Below are 7,878 nucleotides of genomic sequence, written 5' to 3'. Positions count from 1 at the left end.
TACAAAGGGATCCCTATACTGTGGTATAAAGGATCTCTATTATTATTATCATTTTTCTGGCCATTCCTCCTTGTCATATGAGCAGGAGCAAGGATAAGAACATTCTTGTGGAAGCAGATCCAGAACCTGAAAGAACTCTGAAGAGAAAATTTAGAGAAGCTAAAATACAACAATCCAGAGATAACCTTTCAGAAATTTTCGAACAGGCAGAGGAGATGGCAGGCGAAAATAATAATAATGAAAGGAGGATGCTTGGTGACTTTACTGCACCTAATTCCAATTTACATGGAAAAAGCATCTCCATTCCTGCCATTGGAGCAAACAACTTTGAGCTGAAACCTCAATTAGTTTCTCTGATGCAGCAGAACTGCAAGTTTCATGGACTTCCATCTGAAGATCCTTTTCAGTTCTTAACTGAATTCTTGCAGATATGTGATACTGTTAAGACTAATGGAGTAGATCCCGAAGTCTACAGGCTCATGCTTTTCCCTTTTGCTGTAAGAGACAGAGCTAGATTATGGTTGGATTCTCAACCTAAAGACAGCCTGAACTCTTGGGATAAGCTGGTCACGGCTTTCTTAGCCAAGTACTTTCCTCCTCAAAAGCTGAGCAAGCTTAGAGCTGATGTTCAAACCTTCAGACAGAAAGAAGGTGAATCCCTCTATGAAGCTTGGGAAAGATACAAACAGTTGACCAAAAAGTGTCCTTCTGACATGCTTCCAGAATGGACCATCCTGGATATATTCTATGATGGTCTGTCTGAGCTATCAAAGATGTCACTGGACACTTCTGCAGGTGGATCCATTCACCTAAAGAAAACACCTGCAGAAGCTCAAGAACTCATTGACATGGTTGCTAATAACCAGTTCATGTACACTTCTGAAAGGAATCCTGTGAGTAATGGGACGCCTATGAAGAAGGGAGTTCTTGAGGTTGATACTCTGAATGCCATACTGGCTCAGAACAAAATATTGACTCAGCAAGTCAATATGATTTCTCAGAGTCTGCATGGAATGCAAGCTGCATCCAACAGTACTCAAGAGGCATCTTCTGAAGAAGAAGCCTATGATCCTGAGAACCCTGCAATAGCAGAGGTAAATTACTTAGGTGAACCTTATGGAAACACCTATAACTCAACATGGAGAAATCATCCAAATTTCTCATGGAAGGATCAAAAGCCTCAACAAGGCTTTAATAATGGTGGAAGAAACAGGTTTAGCAATAGCAAACCTTTTCCATCATCAACTCAGCAACAGACAGAGAACTCTGAACAAAATGCTTCTAATTTAGCAAATCTAGTCTCTGATCTATCTAAGGCCACTGTAAGTTTCATGAATGAAACAAGGTCTTCCATTAGAAATCTGGAAGCACAAGTGGGCCAGCTGAGTAAAAGGATCACTGAAATCCCTCCTAGTACTCTCCCAAGCAATACAGAAGAGAATCCAAAAGGAGAGTGCAAGGCCATTGACATAAGCGCCATGGCCGAACCTATGAGGAAAGGAGAGGACGTGAATCCCAAGGAGGAAGACCTCCTGGGACGTCCAGTGATCAATAAGGAGCTTCCCTCTGGGGAACCAAGGGACTCTGAGGCTCATCTAGAGACCATAGAGCTTCCATTGAACCTCCTTATGCCCTTCATGAGCTCTGATGAGTATTCCTCTTCTGAAGAGAATGAGGATGTCACTGAAGAGCAAACTGCCAAGTTTCTTGGTGCAATCATGAAGCTGAATGCCAAATTATTTGGCATTAATACTTGGGAAGTTGAACCTCCCTTGTTCATCAATGAACTAAGTGATCTGGATCAACTGACATTGCCTCAGAAGAGACAGGATCCTGGAAAGTTCATATTACCTTGTACCATAGGCACTATGATCTTTAAAGCTCTGTGTGACCTTGGTTCAGGAGTAAACCTCATGCCCCTCTCTGTGATAGAGAAACTGGGAATCTATGGGGTGCAAGCTGCTAAAATCTCACTAGAGATGGCAGACAGCTCAAGAAGACAGGCTTATGGACAAGTAGAAGATGTATTAGTAAAGGTTGAGGGCCTTTACATACCTACTGATTTCATAGTCCTGGATACTGGAAAGGAAGAGGATGAATCCATCATCCTAGGAAGACCTTTCCTGGCCACAGCAAGAGCTGTGATTGATGTTGACAGAGGTGAAATAGTCCTTCAATGGAATGAGAACTCCCTTGTATTCAAAACTCAAGGATCTCCCTCTGCAACCATGGAGAGGAAGCATGAAAAGCTTCTCTCAAAGCAGAGTCAACCAGAGCCCCCACAGTCAAACTCTAAGTTTGGTGTTGGGAGGCCACAACCAAACTCTAAGTTTGGTGTTGAACTCCCATATCCAAACTCTAAGTTTGGTGTCGGAGAGTCTCAACAAAGCTCTGCACATCTGTGAGACTCCATGAGAGCCCACTGTCAAGCTATTGACATTAAAGAAGCGCTTGTTGGGAGGCAACCCAATGTTTATCTAACTTTTATTTTCATTGTTTTTCATGTTTTCCTAGGTTTATGATCATGTGAAGTCACAAAATAAATAGAAAAATTGAAAACGGAATCAAAAACAGCAGAAGAAAAATCACACCCTGGAGGAGCATCTGTCTGGCGTTCAAACGCCAGAACAGAGCATAGTTCTGGCGCTGAACACCCAGAATGGGAGCATCCTGGCGCTAAACGCCCAGAACAAGCATGGTTCTGGCGTTCAACGCCAGAAATGGCAGCAAAGGGGCGTTGAACGCCCAAAATGGGCACCAACCTGGCGCTGAACGCCCAGAGTTGTGTGCAAGGGCATTTTACATGCCTAAATTGGTGCAGGGATGTAAATGCCTTGACACCTCAGGATCTGTGGATCCCACAGGATCATCTCAGGATCTGTGGACCCCACAGGATCCCCACCTACCTCATCATCTCTCTTTCCATTTACCACTCACATCCATACACCCACTACCTTCAAAATTCAACATCTCTCTCCCACCCAATCCCACCCATATGGCCGAATACACACTCCCATCCATCTCCTCCATATCTTCTTATTCTTCTATTCTTTCTTCTTTTGCTCGAGGGCGAGCAACATTCTAAGTTTGGTGTGGTAAAAGCATAGCTTTTTTGTTTTTTCCATAACCATTGATGGCACCTAAGGCCAGAGAAACCTCTAGAAAGAGGAAAGGAAAGACAAAAGCTTCCATCAAGGGTCTATAACTCAGTGGTAGAACATTTGACTGCAAATCAAGAGATCCCTGAGATACCTCAGGGGATACATTTTCTTCCACACAATTATTGGAAGCAACTAAGGGTGGAACATCAAGAGCACTCCATCATCCTTAATGAAATTAGAGAATATCTAAAAGCAATGAAGGAGGAGCAACAAAGACAAGGAAGAGATATAGAAGAGCTCAAGGACATCACTAAGGTGGATTCATTCCTTGTTCTTATTTCTTCTGTTTTTCGTTTTCTATGTTATGTGCTTATCTGTGTTTGTGTCTTCATTACATGATCATTAGTAGTTAGTAACTTTGTCTTAAAGATATAAATGTCCTATGAATCCATCACCTCTCTTAAATGAAAAATGTTTTAATTCAAAAGAACAAGAAGTACATGAGTTTTGAATTTATCCTTGAACTTAGTTTAATTATATTGATGTGGTGACAATGATTCTTGTTTTCTGAATGTATGCTTGAACAGTGCATATGTCTTTTGAATTTGTTGTTTAAGACTGTTAAATATGTTGGCTCTTGAAAGAATGATGAACATGAGACATGTTATTGATAATCTGAAAAATCATAAAAATGATTCTTGAAGCAAGAAAAAGCAGCAAAGAACAAAGCTTGCAGAAAAAAAAAATAGGTGAAAAAAAAAATAATAGAAAGAAAAAGAAAAAGCAAGCAGAAAAAGCCAATAACCCTTAAAACCAAAAGGCAAGGGCAAATAAAAAAAAAAGGATCCCAAGGCTTTGAGCATCAGTGGATAGGAGGGCCTAAAGGAATAAAATCCTGGTCTAAGCGGCTAAACCAAGCTGTCCCTAACCATGTGCTTGTGGCGTGTAGGTGTCAAGTGAAAACTTGAGACTGAGCGGTTAAAGTCAAGGTCCAAAGCAAAAAAAGAGTGTGCTTAAGAACCCTGGACACCTCTAATTGGGGACTTTAGCAAAGCTGAGTCACAATCTGAAAAGGTTCACCCAATTATGCGTCTGTGGCATTTATGTATCCGGTGGTAATACTGGAAAACAAAGTGCTTAGGGCCACGGCCAAGACTCATAAGGAAGCTGTGTTCAAGAATCATCATACTGAACTAGGAGAATCAATAACACTATCTAAACTCTGAGTTCCTATAGATGCCAATCATTCTGAACCTCAATGGATAAAGTGAGATGCCAAAACTATTCAAGAGGCAAAAAGCTATAAGTCCCGCTCATATGATTGAAGCTCTGTTTCATTGATAGTTTGGAATTTATAGTATATTCTATTCTTTTATCCTATTTTGATTTTCAGTTGCTTGGGGACAAGCAACAATTTAAGTTTGGTGTTGTGATGAGCGGATAATTTATACGCTTTTTGACATTGTTTTTAGTATGTTTTTAGTAGGATCTAGTTACTTTTAGGGATGTTTTTAATAGATTTTATGTTAAAATTCACATTTCTGGACTTTACTATGAGTTTGTGTGTTTTTCTGTGATTTCAGGTATTTTCTGGCTGAAATTGAGGGACTTGAGCAGAAATCAGATTCAGAGGTTGAAAAAGGACTGCTGATGCTGTTGGATTCTGACCTCCCTGCACTCAAAGTGGATTTTCTGGAGCTACAGAACTCGAAATGGCGCGCTTCCAATTGAGTTGGAAATTAGACATCCAGGGCTTTCCAGAAATGTATAATAGTCCATACTTTGGCCAAGAATCGACGACATAAACTGGCGTTCAACGCCAGCCTTCTGCCCAAATCTGGCGTCCAGCGCCAGAAAAGGATCCAAAACCAGAGTTGAACGCCCAAACTGGCACAGAAACTGGCGTTCAACTCCACAAATGGCCTCTGCACGTGTAACACTCAAGCCCAAGCCCAAGCACGCACCAAGTGGGCCCCGGAAGTGGATTTGTACATCAATTACTTACTCATGTAAACCCTAGTGACTAGTTTATTATAAATAGGACCTCTTACTATTGTATTAGACATCTTTGGACGCCTGGTTCTTAGATCAGAGGGGCTGGCCTCTCGGCCATGCCTGGACCTTTCACTTATGTATTTTTAACGGTAGAGCTTCTACACTCCATAGATTAAGGTGTGGAGCTCTGCTGTTCCTCAAAGATTAATGCAAAGTACTACTGTTTTCTATTCAATTCTTCTTATTTCTCTTCTAAGATAACCATTCGCACCCAAGAACGTGATGAAGGTGATGATTATGTGTGACGCTCATCATCCTTCCCCCTTATGAACGCGTGTCTGACAAACACTTCTGTTCTACATGAATAAAGCTAGAATGAGTATCTCTTAGATCTCCTAACCAGAATCTTCGTGGCGTAAGCTAGAATGATGGCGGCATTCAAGAGAATCCGGAAGGTCTAAACCTTGTCTGTGGTATTCTGAGTAGGATTCAATGATTGAATGACTGTGACGAGCTTCAAACTCGCGAGTGCTGGGCGTTAGTGACAGACGCAAAAGGAGGGTGAATCCTATTCCAGCACGATCGAGAACCGACAGATGAATAGCCGTGCCGTGACAGGGTGCGTGAGCATATGATTCACTGAGAGGAGGGGATGTAGCCACTGACAACAGTGATGCCCTTGCATACAGCCAGCCATGGAAAGGAGTAAGACTGATTGGATGAAGATAGTAGGAAAGCAGAGGTTCAGAGGAACGAAAAGCATCCCCATTCGCTTATCTGAAATCCCTGCCAATGAATCTACATAAGTATCTCTATCCCTTTTATTGTTTATTTTAATCTAATAAAGTATCATGTTTAAATCCGCCTGACTAAGATTTACAAGGTGACCATAGCTTGCTTCAAGCCAACAATCTCTGTGGGATCGACCCTTACTCACGTAAGGTTTATTACTTGGACGACCCAGTACACTTGCTGGTTAGTTGAACGGAGTTGTGTCCACACATAGTAAGGAGCCATAATAATGATTCCATACAATAACAAAGAGTACTACATTAATGTGATCACAATTTCGTCCACCATGGGGTGAACTATGATATGATATGGTGTTGAAGTGGGAGAATAGGGCACGTACTCCACCTTCGGACTTCCTTGAAAGGTCAATTTCTCCTCTAGGTCCTCCTCCATTGGGTTCTCTTCTTGGCTAGGGCTGCTGGACTCCTCTTCCTCTGTCTCAGAATCTTACTCGCGGTAGACCACCTCGAGTGACCGTTTCTTGGGTGCTGAAGTGTTTATATTCAGGAAGGTTATGACAGGCAGTTGGGAGTCTTCTCCTACAGAATCTCGACCTAAGAAGATAGTCTGGAGCATGGTAGTAGTGGTCGTAACTACCCACGCGTGCTTTGAGGGATCATACTCAGAAGTCACCATCGAGAGGAGCTACGTCGTCTCTATCTATTGTGCCATGCTCATCTGGAGATAGTATGGGAAAGAGAAGGGGTGAGAACTTAAAAAATCTCAGTAGAAATACTATGTGACACCTCCATATCTACCCCCATCCCACTTGCAAAATTTTAAAAATATGACATGGTATGCATATATAAAAGAAAATAATAACATAATCAACATAGATAAGCCAAACAGAGGAATAATAGCTTATGGATACTCAACATAATCACAACTTAAGCTGGATGCAACTTTGGGAGTAATAACACAATCAAACTTTTTCTTTATACTTTTTCTTTCTTAACTTATAGCTTTTATAGAAAGTTATTGAGCTCAAACAAGTATAAAAGGTGGGAGTCTCCTTCCTTTACCGAAGGATCTTATCGATATCTTGTCTTTGGGGATCACCTTCCCTTACCAAAAGATCATCCCCTCAATTCAATTTACAAACATGGTTGTTTAGACATACACAAGAAGAGAATCATGCAAAAAGATAGATACATATAATGATAAAAGGGGCATGTGAAATAATGATACCATATTAATGATAACGATACTATAGTTATAGGACACACATGTACTCTCTAATTAAAGAGATAATAATAACATAATAGCATCAGTTAAAAGATCCCGTAGTATCATATTTTTTTAATGCACATAATGAAAATAGGGCATATTAAATAATCGAACAAAGCTTATAGAAAGGCATGTACTCTTGACTTAAATGGCTTGTAAGGTAGTAGTAACAATTATAGGAATAACATTCATCACGAAAACACAAAAATATGCATGTACTCTTGATCAAAAAGTCTTAAACAATGATTAGTTTACGTATGGGAGAAACTTTGATGATGAACATCATGCATGCATGTAAGGTATAGGAAAAAGGAAAATAATGTCATAAAACACATAATCATGATAATAGAATAACAACATCATATAGCAGCAATATAGAAGGTAAATAATAAAATAGAACATAACGCATACGAAGCGTAAAAGTAACAAAACATAATTCCCTGCTTTTTTTCTAACGTCTCTTGAGTGACTATAGGATTGACCTTTGTGTTTGCACACAAAGTATTTTTTGTAGAAGAAAGGGGAAAGATTAGTCTTTGAGAGGAGTGATCTCCTACCTATCGGTATTCCCCTATTTATATACTTCTGGTGGTATGTGTGACTGGGGGTATTTTGAATTCAAAAGAAGGATGGTTGTTCGATTCCTATCCATAATTTAAAATTCTAAGCCTATCTCCTAACTGGTTTTTAAATTTTCAAATTGAATTTTCTAGGAAGGGGTGGTTGTTACACCTCTGATAGGAAAAGAGTTACGGAAGCGGCT

The 7,878-nt window shown here is 40.3% G+C and overlaps 1 non-coding gene across 1 annotated transcript; it reads right to left on the bottom strand.

Moving 5' to 3' along the window:
* Positions 1 to 611: 611 nt before the first annotated feature.
* Positions 612 to 719, bottom strand: LOC148575942 (small nucleolar RNA R71). The gene has a single exon (XR_015903186.1). It is a non-coding gene; the product is annotated as a small nucleolar RNA R71 (small nucleolar RNA).
* Positions 720 to 7,878: the final 7,159 nt, after the last annotated feature.

Source organism: Arachis ipaensis, chromosome B1 (assembly GCF_059453495.1).
Source record: "Arachis ipaensis isolate K30076 ecotype BB chromosome B1, ASM5945349v1, whole genome shotgun sequence".
In the NCBI taxonomy this organism is placed as follows: Eukaryota; Viridiplantae; Streptophyta; class Magnoliopsida; order Fabales; family Fabaceae; genus Arachis; species Arachis ipaensis.
Note: the sequence above shows the minus strand (reverse complement) of the source record. Positions and strands in the feature narration are given on the sequence as shown.